This window comes from Balaenoptera musculus, chromosome 11 (genome assembly GCF_009873245.2).
Source record: "Balaenoptera musculus isolate JJ_BM4_2016_0621 chromosome 11, mBalMus1.pri.v3, whole genome shotgun sequence".
NCBI classification, from domain to species: Eukaryota; Metazoa; Chordata; class Mammalia; order Artiodactyla; family Balaenopteridae; genus Balaenoptera; species Balaenoptera musculus.
The window spans coordinates 26,447,107-26,462,883 of record NC_045795.1 but is presented as its reverse complement, the minus strand read 5'-3'; positions in this window follow the sequence as shown (position 1 = coordinate 26,462,883).

Here is a 15,777-nt window from a genome sequence, read left to right as displayed (position 1 = left end):
GTACAGACATTTATCAAATGACTGGAGAAAAGAAGCTGGCACATGAGCACTGGGGTACAGAGGCGTGGAAGGGACCCTTGCAAGTCCTTGGGGAAACTCGGACCCAGATCGGACACTAAGTAAGCTGAGGTGGAGGATCGGATCAAGTCAACCCAATGAGTTCTAGCGCTCCCTGCGTGAACCATCAGGTCCTGAACGCTAGAACCTGGCGTCCGGATGCGCAAGTAGAGGCCGGGCTGCTCGGAAACACCTGATGACCTGGAAGGGCCGGTGGCTGTTCAAGTGGGCAAAGTGAGTGCGACCATCATCCGAGTTTCCAAGGAAACAGGATTTTAGATAGCTTCTACACAGCAGTGGGTTTTACTGGGAAACTGTCCACCCTTGTAGGTTTGGGAAGGGGCGGGGAGGGGTTGTACAAAATGGCAGTCAATGCAGAGAAAACAAGTGTCAAACCAAACCAAATCTTAGTGCTCCATTAACCAACAACCCCCGCCCCCCCCGCCCCCCAAAAAAGGTGCTAGTGCTAACTTTGAGATCAAAGTATCAATCTTGGACCAGGTTGAATCTTGTGTATATGTTATCCTCATTGATAAATGATTCTACCAGAAACAAGGTATGAGACCTTTTTGGGGGATTGTAGTTAGGGCTTTATCTCTCTCTCTCTGTCTCTCTCTGTCTCTCTCTGTCTCTCTCTTTCACACACACACACACACACACACACGCGCACACACAAAATATGGGAATTCCCTAATAGCAGGACTACAAAAACATCCACAACAAAACATTTACCAGTGTGAATTTTCTTTTCCAAGGGAGTCCCATGTGGTTTCCAAGGAACCCAGGAAAGGTTTTTTTGTTGTTTGTTTGTTTTTTGTTTTCTAGGTTTTAGGGCTCTTGCATTCAAGAGAATTCTTTTGGCCAGAGATTCCTAAAGATAGGAAACTACCAAGATTTGAGGCAGAAGCACAGTTGACTCGTTTTATGGGTTGTTTCACGCACTTTCCCTTTTGCTGTTTTTAAGAAGGGGTTAGGCTTAGGGTTAGGGAAGGGGTGGGTACGGCACAGGCCTGAGCCCTACCAACAAAATGGGCCCACTGAATGATTTCATTCACTTTTATGTGCAATATAAATATTCTTTTCTTCTTCAAAGATAAGGGCCATTCTAGACAATGGGGTCAAATAGTCCAAAGAAGGATCAAGCTGATCTGGGTCCCTGTGACCTTTACCCTTCCTTTAATTCTCAATAGTGAACATCTGTGTTTGGTGGCTAGTGTCTGAAAGTAATAAAGACAATTAGAGCATTTTATTTGTTCTTGGGGGAGGGGTTTGGATGCTGGTGTGGAGAGGTAAAAACTTTGTTTATGATACTGCTCTGCAGTATGAAACTAGGGGAGTAGCAGCCGTAGGCCTTGCTGCTTTGTAGGCCCTGAGGAGTTGAGTGTGGTAATCGTGTACACTGAAGCTCTAGGTAATTCATATTGCTCTTTTCTCGATGAGGCTGTGGGCAGTTTTTTCTTACAGTCCTATCATTTGTCACCTCTGCACCAGAAGAAGAAGATAATGTCCACCTCTCCCCGGCACTGTTCTGAGTTTACTTCCAGCTGTGAGGACAGTTAATGAGGTTCCTGAATACATCCTCACTTTCCCCCTACTTTTGTGAAAGCCCTTCTCTCTCTTGCACCTAAGAACAAACTAAAACCAAACCAAACCCAAACAACTTGACAAAACACAAACACCCACCACATGTTAATTTATTGAAAAGTATTTCAGCTTCCACTGTGTAAAACTTCAAAGTCCACCCATCTTGAGGCCATTTGAAAGGGGCTCAAGTTCTGAAAGAATAAGATATTCCAGAGATAACCAATTAGAGAAATTCATTTCCAAAACAAATATCGAGTGAAATAACACGTTTTTCTCAGTATGTGGCGTCCCTGTGGCACTCTGCTGTGGGTTTTTGATGATTCAAAGCTTGTTTCCTGTAAAGAACATGTATCTGATCTTGAATGAGCAAACCTATTACTAATACATGCATAAACTTACATAACAATTTAAGACTCTTGCGTGAAGTTAAAGTTGAAAAGTGACAAACTACACACACATGCACGTACACACACAGATATAGAATCTCAGTTGCAGTGAAACATTTTTCCTAATGGAGGTTTTTGGAAAAGTCCTATTTTTAATATTCTAAAATTCGTACAAGGGGGTATGTCTAAGAATCAGAGGATGAAGCCTTAACATGAGGGTATTGTTTTCCTGTCAGCTGGACACTGGATGGCTTCTCCGCATGTCCTCACTCGAACGCGTACACAGGAACATGCGTCTGCAGTGCAGTCGTTCTACGTTTAATCTCATATGTGCACAGGCACACACAGAAGACTGTTTTCATTCATCATTCCTCCTTGATGTTAAACATGTGTTGGGAATTTTGGAACTCAGACTTCTCCAGATCATATTTGTGACTTTGTTCTCACACATGCAGTTTAGAAACCTACAAGGTGATAACTAGGTTATTCTTCCTCTGTCTCTTTTTTTTTTTTTTTTTTTTGCTGTTAATAACTCTGTCCTTCTTCCTTTCCTCTCCTCCACTGGTTCCCCCCTCCCCAGCATTCTGTCAAGCAATAGGCTGTAAAATAGTTATCCAGACCAGCAGCCAGGCAAGTGCCTTTTGAGAGTAATTTCTGCCCCAAGCGTTTAGCCCAGGGCAAAGCAAGCGTGCTCTCTAACTGATCAACCTGGATATTTCATTATTCATTAATTTACTGTTTAACCAAATCCCACTCATTATCAGAGGCAACGCTTGGCAGAGCCCAGCGAACAGTAGCAGTTGGTGTCAGGCGTGGAGAATTGGCCCATTTGATCCTGGGCTGTTTTATTATTCAACACCACTGACTGGGAAAAAGGTCCATGAATAATAAAGAGCCAAAGCGTGTTTGAACTGAGAAGCATGACACGGCCTTACAAAACAGCAGTTAGAAAATTAAAGGCAAGGTGGCCCAGACTTTGCATTTTTTATCTTGGCTGTGGGCACAGACATTTATATCCCTACATTGTTTTCAATGATTTTTTTTTAAGTCCTGAAGACAGAGGCATTTGTTTCAGTCAGTCTCACCCTTTCAGAACAGACCATTGAAGAACTCAGGAGCAAACTCACACGGTAAGAAACAAACATGCCTCCAGATGGGAGCTTGAAAACATAATTTCTAACCTCATAATCAGTTAGGTCCTTTGTGGCCCTTCTCAGCTTTGGGGAAGATGTGGGTGATTTTAATTCTCCTTTGGACCTGCCGTCATTCATACCCTGGGTTGGTTTAATAAGATAATTCATGATGCTGATCAAATGCACGTTAAGTTCCCTTTCTGTCCAATTGGTTCCTTGACAAGTCTTTGGCTTTATAAGTACCTGGCCACAAAAATACATATAGCAAGGGTTTTAGAGATTCTATAGGTAATATCTAAAATCTCATTAATATGAGAGAAGGGCCTATGAAATATATAGACGTGAAGGGAAAGTTTATGTTCCCCCAGAAGCACCTTTTTTTTGTTGTTTACACAGGCAATGGAGGTCATAAATTCTTTCCAGCTCTGTTAGATCCGTAAATGCAGTTGTATTGAATACACCTGTTGGATCCACTGGTGGTGAGCCTGAAAGTATGACTGTCTTTAGAACTGATCCGCCCTGTCATTCTACTCACATGTCCTTTTTATTCATTGCTTTATAGTCCCTGAATAAGTATGATGAGACAGAAAACAGTAATTATAACAGTACCTTTTGTATGTTGCCTTCTACTGCCTCGCAGCCCCTTCCTTTTATTCACATACAGCCTACCTTACACAGAGAAATAAAGCACATGAGCTGTAGCTCTTTCGTTTAAATGAGCATAGTTGTGTAGGAAGAAGTTTCTAGGGACCAGTAAAGTCCATATGGGCTGCCTATACTCATAAAAGTTATATAGATGTAATCTTCCAGGATTCTTCAGAACTTGGTCAGGGTAGAACTGCCTTGGTGCTAAGATACTTAGTGAGACAAAAAAAGGCCCTGTCCAAAGGTGGTGGTGGTGAGATCAAACCTCAAATGATTTTTAATGTAGAAATCTGTAAACAAATATTGAAAGCACTAGGGGGAGGCTTGGCTTTTTCTTACCTCAGGATAGTCTCTTGCTTGCCTTGGATGCGTTTGGAAACTATTGTCAATGTGTTGAATTTAAAGTAGGACAAAATGTTAACATGGAAAAGTTTCTTTTAACGACATCAGCCTGACCACTTCATTTTACAGATGCTTAGAGAATGGCTTGTCCCGGTTCATGCATGTAGCTCCTGGCAGATTGCCATTAGAACTTTAGTTTCAAAGTGTTCTTTCCTCTACAAACGATCTTAGGACTTTGGTTTTTATTCTAAATAAGTGTCCAATTGTTTTTCTACATATCTTTCAGTACTTTTGAAGAAGAGGCCTTAAAAAATTCTGATCGCATGGGACTGAAGTACAGTATTTTAAAGACAGATCCCTTACGACAGATACTCTCTTGGCATTACAATTTTTTGTATTAGTTACAAAAAGAAGGTGAAAATTGTTCCTCCAACTTAGTTGGGATTGGAGGGTCAGGTTCATAAGATAAAGAACTCCCTTGTTTTTCCCTCCTAATGTGGTGGACCAGGTTCTTCACTTATTTTAAATAAAAGTAAGTGTAAGTTAACATAACTCAGTGTGAACATGATTGAAACTTGTGGCAGATAGAGATGCTGCTTTGACTTCTCAGATCATGCCAGTCATGATTAAATCTGAAACCACACACCTTTAATATGACCACATGTGAAGAACTCCCAAAGTGAAGAAAAGTGGACACTATTAGCCAGTTCATCCATTTGAGAATCACAAGGTCTCTGTTCTGCCTTTTATTCCAGACTTGCTCCAGATTGAGGTATTGAATCTTACCCTCCAGGGAGGTGTGACTTTAGGACTCTGAAGACTCACTGATGCCCCTTTCAGTCCTTGAGATTTATAACTTGGAAGAGTCTATAGGAGCAGTGTGGGAGAAGCAGGTCTTCATACTCCCTAGAGAAGAGACACTCTGTTGGAAATTTGGAAGGGGAAGAAATCTTAGCATTTTTCTGGGCTCGATGGATCATAGGGAAAACAGACCCAACATAAATATCACCTCATCTGAGAAACACTTCTTTCCTAACTCCTTTACCTCCTATTATAATTACTTGTTTTAACTTCTTGTCCCAGGGTTCTCAACCTTGGCTGCACATTAAAATCACCTAGAGAGAATTTTAAAAAAATACTGACGTCCATGCCCCTTCCTCTGATTTATTTGATCTGAGACACTGGTATTGCTTCAAAAGATCCTCAGGTGATTCTAAGGTACAACTGGGATAACAAATCAATGCATGATGTTCTCAGAGCACTAACTTCATAACAGGACACTTCCCCATTGTCCTATTACGAAAGTCTCTCCCTGGCCACCTCATATGATAAACTCCAAGTGTAAAGACCACATCTTAATCAACTTACATGAAACATGTAGTCCTTGCTCATTCATTCAACAAACACTTGCTGAGCAATTACTAAATTGCAGAATTTGGGGACACATCAGTAACAAGACAGACATGGGCTTTTACCTGTGAAATGTACAGTCTTTAGTCCTTGAAGGCGAGTATGTTGACCCTGCCTTTGTGGATCTATCTAGGGTTATCTGATAGTTGGCAAGAGGCATCTTAGTATGACAGATAATTGTTGAATGCCTTCTCTGTGCCAGCCATTGTGCTAGTTCCTGGCTAGATTAGGGCAGGTGCACAAGGCTGTAAGGGCTCTCGGTTTGGACATGGTTTTATCTGTGCTTTGCATTGATCCATCCTGTGTTTCCTAAACCCTGTACATTTGTGAAATTTTTGTTTAAACCTTACCTACACAATGTATCTCAGATTTTTTTTTTTTTTCTTTTCTGTGTTGGGTCTTTGTTTCTGCGCGAGGGCTTTCTCTAGTTGCGGCAAGCGGGGGCCACTCTTCATCGCGGCCTCTCCTGTTGCGGAGCACAGGCTCCAGACGCGCAGGCTCAGCAGCTGTGGCTCACGGGCCCAGTTGCTCCGCGGCATGTGGGATCCTCCCAGACCAGGGCTCAAACCCGCGTCCCCCGCACTGGCAGGCGGACTCTCAGCCACTGCGCCACCAGGGAAGCCCATCAGATTTTTAAAATCTAAAAGTTTTCGACAGATTGCTAAAATGCCTGGTGGTTTCAACTCCTAATGATGCACTCTAGATGGTAAATAGAATGAGTATGTATTGATATTTATAGATTGTTTCAATTTCTTTTACTCTAGTTCCACCCCAAGCTAGGACATAGTATATTTTTCAGGTAATAATGAATTTGAAGTTTATATCTGCGTATCTTAATATGGTATGCCTCATCAACATTTCCTTCTAAATCAAAGTATCCATTATATAGATAAAATAGTTGTAACATTTGCATTTCACTTTATGAAGTATTTTCATTGACTTAAGTAACATCGTGTAATTTGGTCCTCGCAACAAGTTTAAGATGTAAAGTGGATGCAAAAGCACCTCTCTTGATTTTATCGGATGAGAAACCTAGCCTCAGGTTGAGACCCAAGCTCAACTTGCAGGTAATCGGAGAGCAGATAAGGTCCATGCTCTTTCTGTCATTCCATACTGCCATACTTAACAGGAGGCTGTATCTACAGGAACCACAGAAATTCACAAATACTGTACTAAATTTTGTTACAGAACTTGATATGCAAAAACGACAATGCTAGTGTTTTATTGTATAATAGCATGATATATATTTTAACACATACTGATTTATATCAACTGGACAAAAAGGTGCATACATTTGTGAGAAGTTGGAACTATAGAATATTTTAAAAGGATGCAGCTTTACCTCTTTCAAGTATACAGAAGAAGTATACTTGAAATAATTAAAGAATCCTTTCAGAAATTAGAGTACTCTGGTTAATAATAAGATTGCTTTGTAAGCATACTCTCAGTTATTTGTATGTAAATGGATGCTCCTCAAGTGCTCAAGAATACTAAAGACAGTGTATTCTCTTAAACAGTTTATGTACTCTCCCTGTAATCTGTATTTACACTGGCCAATTGTTCAGCAAGTCTTTTCTCCATTGATATGGTAAAGAAAACTTCTGCTCAGCCAGACTTTTGTCAGGTCAGAAATTCTGATTTAAGTGAGTCTGAATTAATGAGGTTTTACTTTATTTGCAACTCAACAGGTTTTGCACCGTATATCTGCTATGATATACACTTATAACTTTACAAATATATGTATTTTTATACATGTAAAAATATTCTGCAGAGCTACTGACTTGATTTACCAATGAACCTGAGACGTTTCAAATTATTTTATAGCTTCTTAGCATAGATTTGCCTTAGTCCATCTGTAGCAGTGGAGGAAAAATTCTGTTTCCTTAAGTCCTTTTATGAGGGTGCCAAAAGGTATAAAAATATGAAGCCATTTAATAGCCAAGCTCTTTGAAAATACCGAGCATACACAGTGTGCATGCTAAGTTTAATCACACTGATGGATTTACATGTAATGTCTCAATTCCAGACTCCCTCATTAGTGCAGTCAATCTTGAAGTTCTCCCCGGTGAGTGAAGGGTGAAGGTGACTTCGACACCCGTGAAAGAACGGCTGGATATTGCCAACACCCAGAAAAAGACAGTGGGAAAAAAGCTCTACCATATGAGGCTATAATCCTAGCTGTGGTCAATGTGTTGAAAGCTTTATATTTCCTGACCACAGGATCTTTCTATAAAATGAACAGGGAGAAGGGATATTCCCAGGATTAGCCAGCTGGCTATTTCTATATGCTTATTAAAATTTCTGGAAGAAATGGTGGGGCCTTTCAGCCCTTTTAAAGTATATCCTCTTGAGAAATCATAAACTTCCCTCTCACCCGAATTTAGTGCAAGAGGGCTGGATAAAATATTTTCAAACTTAACTTTTGACAGTTGCAGCAAAGAAATGGGAATACAGAAAATGGTGGTAAAAACAGCGGTAGTAGCAGAAGCAAGGAGAGAATCCAGATGTCACCTTCATAGGAAATCTTTTTCTGTTCTAAGGACCCGCAGGTCAGGCTTTTTAATTTTGGACAAAACAGTTTCATTCCATCCCATGCAGGGTGCAGGGACGATCTTGTCTTTTGGAGGCTGCATTTGGAAACTACTGTCTCTTTGTATTCAATATCCACATGCTATTCCCCTAGCTTGCTGAGTGAATCCCTGCACAATAGTGGCATTAAGGAAACCACAGCACAGGCAATGCATTTGACTCTTTGTTTAGGGAAGAAAAAGCAACTTAACAATTAATGTTCATCAGTAGACACTGGGTCATCAGGTATCCTGTAGAAGTAGCATTAGAATCAGGTCCACTAATGAGACATCCTCAGAGTATTTAGTCAGACCTGCCAGGCCCGGGGATATTCTGTTTCATGGTGTTCCTCCTCCTCCTCCTCCTCTTTTTTTTTTCAAAGAGAGATTTAATAAGTGAAGCCAAGATGTGCACTCTTTCTCTCTTTTAATCTCCCTCTTTCTCTTTTCCTCTCTTGCTCTTTCTCTCTTCGTCTCTCACAGATAGATAGATAGACAAATAGACATAAAAGATAGATGTAGAAAATGATCTTCATCCTTTCCTTCTTCCTCTTCTCCTTTGAATAGATCACTGAGCCCACCAAATCTTCATTTTTAGATGTAGGACTCCCAGGATATACCTAGGGGAAATCTAATGTACTTTTCTGTCTTGAAGTTTTATCATTCCAGTTGAGAGACTATGTCTTTTTCTTCTAATTGGTATCTTCAGAACCAGTGCATAAAAGCACGCGTATCAGACTGGTGCCTTGAGCAAATTCAAAGGATAATCTTTTGTCTAAAAGAGTAATGAAAGCGATAATTTATATTTGTTCAGCTTTATTACAGTTTATAGTGTGCCTTCACCTATTTTGTTTCATTTAACCCCCACCACAAGTTGTCTGGAATATTATGAACTGCACAGAGTTGGCTGAGTAAAGGGAAGTTAGGGAAAGTTAATAAGCTTTGTCCCGTGACAAGCAACGAAGAGATTTTCAGCTCATTCTCTGGAAGCCTTCTAATTGGCAGTGGACATCCTGCCACACCAGAGTCTTCTAAACTACAACAGAAAACCACACTTATCAATCCGACTATGATAATTTAGGTAAATAATGAAAGAATGAATTAGATGAATTTTAAATGTGTGTGTTTCCAATCATCTAGCACCTAAGGAGAGGTGTATGTCCAGGTCAAGGGCAGTGGGACAGGAGAAAGAGAGGGCACTGATTTTTGAGAAATATCTCTGCTTTCTGGCATCTAGCCATCAGTACTTTGGGCACAGGAAGACAAAAAGTAGCTTATATGATTATCCACAGAAGGAAGGAATGAAGGGAATATAAGGACAGAAAGGAAAGCAAGATAGAAAGACAGAAATAAGAAATAAAGAATGAATTAAGGAATGGGCAAGTGAGATCATAGTAATACCACCATTCTTTATCACAGAAAACCTGATATTTAGAACCCTAAAATACTATGTTTAAATTAGAGTCGGCCAGACATTTAATAAGACTGAGACAAAAAAAGCCTTCTCCCCTCTAAGGTCTCTTCTACTTGATTTTTGATGCCAGAAACTTCCCTGACATCAGGCAAAGTTTTTCAATTCTCTACTACAAATTTAAAAAATTTAAGTACAAATATACAGGTTAAAGAGTATGTGGCATGGATGACTTTCAATCAAAGTATAAATGATGATTTCAGCTTATTTCCTGTTTGGATATAGGGGAAGTATTTATAATTAAATATTCTTTGTGCCTTTGACAATGTGATGGAGTTGCTGTTGAACTGGAAATGAGTGGAGGAAGTCAGCGGAGCCTCTTAACATATCAGTGGAGAAACCTGGCCTCCACTGCCTTAATCAGGGCCATGCGCCTCCTGTTGTGATATTGTGAGAAGAAGAAAATGTCACTTACATTGTCACGATGGACTTTGATATCTTGCAAAAAATGCATAATCTGAATTTGATCACAGGGAAACATTAGACAAACCCAAATCTAAGGATAAATACACATGACAAGTGGTCTGTTTCAAACTGCCTTGGTTCAAGTCTGGCCACTTGTTTTTTCTGTTATCTCCTGGTATCACGTTGATCCATGGCCCATGCTGATGCATTCCATCTTACAGTGGCCCATGTAGGCTTGGTCACTTATTTGTGTCAGGACTGATATATGAATTATGGAGAATTCTTAGTCCCTCTACTACAAAGTTTAGCATTTGAAGTGCAAACTCCTTATGTACTGATTTTCATGGCTTTAGCTCTTTGCTTCATATTTCCTACTATATGGATTCATGTTAATGCTGGACATATGATTAGCCTCTCATTTGGTACTTGTTTAGTTATTCTATAGCTGCCTGGAAATAAATGTCTTTTCTTTGCAGTGGTAATGGAAAGGTTTTGAAGATTCTCTCGGATTTAAGGGTGGGAAATAGAACAAACATCAGGCTGAGCACTAGTTAAAAAAAAGTCTCCCCCACTACTCAGAAGTCATTTACTTTATTGTTACTTCCTGTGTTTTGCTATCAACGACCCCCCATGACATCAGCAGCCCTTGGTTAAAAGCTGTTCACTGGCTGCCTTGACAGGCTTTTACTGTTTAACTGTTTCATGCCCAGTTGAATATGTCATATACCCGTGCTTCCAAGTGTTCTCAGTCGGTTTTCCCATGACACCGGTTCTAGGCCCAAATCATAATCTTTAAAGACATGCCTGTTTTTTAAAACTAGCAGGTTTAGAATTGAGCTATAGGAAAGAAAGGGTGGCAAATGCACAGAATCCGTGGGGCTTTTCCTGAAAACTTTTACTGTCAAATTTCCGTTGTAACACAGGGCACATCTGGATAGTACAATGACAGTGGGAATTTTGGGGTTGGAAAGGGGGAATGTGGGATGTTTCTGCCTCTGTATAAACATTCTGAGCCCTGCCTTGCTCCCAGAGAACTAAAGGCTGTACAGCTATCCAGGCCTCCGCCTGAGTGGTTTCTGCTGTATCTGTGTTCGTTCTGTGCCAGCATCAGTCAGAACACAGCCGTTAGCAGGAACTATCACGAATGTGGGGAACAGCAACACAGTAAGAGCGATTCTCCCTTCAGCAGCAGCGGGTCCTTGGGGTCTCTGTAAACATAGCCTCCTATCAGGCTGGCTTACAGATTGTCATAGTGTTTACAGATTGTCCTGAAAATGAGATGTCATGTGAGGGGTTCCCGGGGTGCAGCTCCTGAAATGAATTCCATATGAAAAATTAAAGTGATGTGGGATCTTAGTATAAGTCAAAAACCTATGCAGAATTGTAGATGAAAGGAGTTAGTACTGTAAATTATGTTATCATGGATGGGGAACGTTTATATCAGTCATTAGGGCTGGAGGATGAATTTATATATGGGTAATTGATGAGTCACATTAAAAAAAAGGCTAATGTAGATAATAGGTGACTAGAAAATAATACCCCTGATGTTTGGGCCTGAAGCTGTCCTCTGAGTCACAGTAGCTAACAGTCAGGAAATTATTTTTAACTGTGTGTGTAAGAAAATGCTGAGTACCTTTTCCTTTAGACATCCCTGAACATCCTAAGTCATTACAGGTGCTAAAGCCATGTAAGGATTTTAAAGCACTACTTACAGATTCCAGAAGAGAAGGCCTGTGTGGTCTGTTTTACTGCAAGCACAGTAAAAATTAGTGGGCTCTATTTATTCATTACTAATCTGGTGGCAGAGATGTATCTTAATTCCTCATGTGCTTTAAGTGCTGCTGCTATTATTTGTTGAGAAATTTTCCCTTTTTCCCCCCTATTAAATCTTCATTCCAGGAGTTGTGTTTATTTGGCATTAAGTTAAAAGGAGAGGATGTTGTTAAAAGAAGGGACCACTTTACTGTTCCTATTAACACAGTATCTTGGTACCTACTGCTACTAAAACCCAATTGATTCAGTCTCTGAAGTCTGTCATCAAAGGGTAATTTGGAAACTATTGGAGTTCACAGATATAATTTTTTTAATCTAAAAATACGTCATGATCAAATGGTTGAAATTGTGTGCAGTGTTATTTCCCTTCTCTAGGTTTTGGTAATAGCCATATCGTATTTTAATTTTATTATTTTTCCATGATATTCATAAAATATGTTAGCTTCTGTCCTAGAGGTACAAATGCATTTAAAAAAAGAAAGGAAAACTTCTTTTGATAAAGAGTTCCGTTTATGTTGACATGTACAAGTAAGAGCATTTAAAATTGGAGCAGATGATGGGAAACATCTGAATATTAGCCACAAGATTGAAGTGACTAATAAGGATGTACCTGGCCATGTTTTAAAAGTGAAGTGCAGAGCACAAACAGAAATTTAATGAAACCCAAAGAAATACTAAATAGTGCATTCTTTTCCTTAAGAGTGATGATTTAATTCCTGAGATTTCCCTTTTTCCCCAAAGAACTCAAGTGACTAATAAGGTGAAGTTCTTTGAAGTATCTTAAATTTCGTATTGTATTATGCATAACTGAGTGAACATTCCCTCTTATGGACTGAATGTTCGTGTACCCCCACTTCCCAAATTCATATACTGGAACTCTATCCCCACCCCCAATGATATTATTAGGAGGTGAAGTCTTTGGCAGGTATTAGGATTAGATGAGATCATGAGGGTGGAGCCCTTATGAATGGGATTAGTGCCTTTATAAGTGTGATGAGAGAGAGCTTGCTTCCACCCTTTGCTGTCTGCCATGTGAGGATATAAGAAGTCGGCAGCCTGCAACCCAGAAGAGAGTCTCACCAGAACCTGACCATGCTGGCACCTGATCTTGGACTTCCAGCCTCCAGAACTAAATTTCTGTTATTTATAAAGCCATATAGTCCATGATATTTTTGTTGTAGCTGGCTGAGCTAAGATACTCCCTGAGAAAACCCCCTTAGCTTTTAAACCTGGGGCCCAAGTCAGTGTTTCTTTGTAATATGGGTAAATTTGTACCTCGGACATTGTATCTCAACAGCTCCTACCTAGCTCCCTGGCTCATGTAAAGGGCTCAGAAAGACCACCCCTGGTTATTGGCTTATTTTGATCTCAACCCAAGTTTTAGATGTCCTAGGAGTACCAGAGTTTAAAGCTGGTACTTTTTTGAGGGTACCTGAGAGAGTCAGGTGAATACTGTGGTTTGTTGGTTTCCCCCTCTTGTCTCAGGCATTCTAGAAGTAGGGAGTTATGGCCACTCAGTGTGCCCTGGGCAACTCCAGATAGAGGACCATTTTACGACTACCTAGGGTAAAAGACACTAAAAGCACCCTGAATCAGATGAGTGGAAAACCATCCCAATAACATATTTTGGATAAAAATGAAAAAGAGGAAATGGGACCAAACATTTATATTTTAGTGACATTACAGTTGTTCCAGTGGACATCTGAAAGAACAATGATATGTGATTACTAGGTATAATTAAGCTTTTGAGAAAAACAAAACAAATTGCTATGTTATCTCTCTAAGCTATGAAAATAGTTAAATAGCACATTAGAGATTATTTTTATTAGTGTGAGAAGAACACTAGATCAGTGGTCAAGATACTTGGGCATCAGTGCTGGCTCTGTCACTAAGTAGCCACATGACCTTGTAAAGCTCTTCTAACTTCCTCAGGCCTCAGTTTCTTCACCTGTAAAATGAGAGAGCTGGGGTAGACCAGTTTGACTGTGGACCCTGCCTTACAAAGGCATTTTAAGAAATAATAATCATTTGACCTTCTTTATTTTATTTAATGTTTTAATTCTCCTGTTGGGGTATGTACCCAGGTGACAGCTGGGGGCTCTGTTCTGTCAACTTATTAATGAAAATATTACTGGGTTTGTTCAGAAGATCTACAGATATGCTAATTGGCAGTGGCTCCATTCTTCTCAGGGAGCGATTCCAAGTGAAATATTTGGAATTGGTTTGAAATACTTCTTCCTTATTCCTGCCTGGGGGATTTATGTAAAAGAACAAAAAATTTACCCTAAGTCAGAAGATTCTCTGGTCTGATCCACCTCTTCGAGGACTTTAAGAGCAGGAGGGAAGGTTATGGCAGTTTTTCATTTTCTACAAGAATGTCAGCACTTGGAACAATAATGGAGTCTGGAATTGCTCTTCATAAAAGTGTATAAAATTATCAGCAGAATGGAAGGGAAATGCAGCAGGTGAGATCAGAGATATAAAAATAATTTTCCTATTACAAAGTAGTTTTCTTTCTTTAAATGGCATGCAGGGCTAACCCACTCTGATATCCACGTTGGGTATTTATCTGGTAATATATTTCTTTACAAATAACTTCATACTATATTACTGTTGTGATAAATTCTCCTCTATCTGGAGCTTTCCCAAGTGGTGCAACACCCTAAGTAAAGTAGCTTCTGTCAATGATGCAGGTGACTGTGCATACTGTTTAGAGCTCCAGACCATGCATGAGGCATTCCATGAAACATGACATCCCAAAGGCTAGTAAAAATGACCTTTAAACTCTTGATTAAGTTTGCAAAAGAAATGGGGATAAGGCAACTTGAGTATCCCAGGACAAGCCAACCACAGTGCCTGCAAGGAACTGGCATTCATGTAACCCTAAGAATGTAAATTGAATAATAATTTTGTAGACTTTAAAGCCACAGAAGATGCCTGGGGTCAATGTTAAATGCAGAGAAAAAGATACTGTGCTTAAAATTCTGTTATAGAAACTTGAAGACTTTGTCAGATTTCCAAGGCTTTCTCTATGCAGAAAAAAACCCATTTTTTGTTGAACACACGCATGATATATTATACATGCGCACATTCTAGGGGTTTATGGGTGGTGGTAGAGGGGGTAATTATGGACTGCTGTTCAGAGAAAAGGCAAGAGAAAAGACAGAATTGCATTTTGATGTCACAAATATTTCAAAGACAAGCTGAGACATTTTTAGAAAGGGAAGGTGAGCAGGAAGATGCAGAGCTGTCTCCAAAGAGATTTGCCCAGAGCCCTCCAGATCATCCTCTGGAGAGTGGTCTTAGAGTCAGAAAGAACCATTGAAGACCTGGCAGTTAAACTTCCTTCCCTTCAGTCTCTGTCTGGAAATGGCGCTTCTCTTTTCTGTGTTTGCTTTTTCTCTTTTCAAGGAAAGATATCAGCCCTGGCTATTCATTCCACTTCAAAGAGTTTCTTTAATTTACAAAACTAAAAATTTTAATTATTTAATTCCAAATTCAAAAGTCAGTAAATCAGGCCTATTCTAGTCAATTTCCATGTGATTCAATTCAATTCAATGCAATTCAGAAACACAGCCTACATTTCTAAACATAGGGGTCAATATTGGAACCTACAAGAATTGTTCTTCTTGTTCCTAAGCTAGCTAGATGCTGCAAATAACACTTCTGGCATCTTGTAGAGAAAACTCTTTACTTCTCCGGAAATGAAAACTGTAGATTAAAAGTTTGGCAATAATTTATCCTGACTCAAACAAAAAGAAAGATGGGCAGCCTTGGGTAGTGAAAAAGAACAGTGACCCTGGAGTCAGAGAGGCATTGTCTGGCTCTACCACTTACTGATTGTTTGGTCCTGGGAAAAGGTGCATAAAACCCACGCTTCAGCTTTCTCATCTGCAAAATGGGTTTATAATATTTACTTTATAGGAATATTCTGAACAGTTAAATGAGCAGGCAGCATAAATCACTTGGCACAATGCCTGGCAAATCACAGAATTCAAATCAAT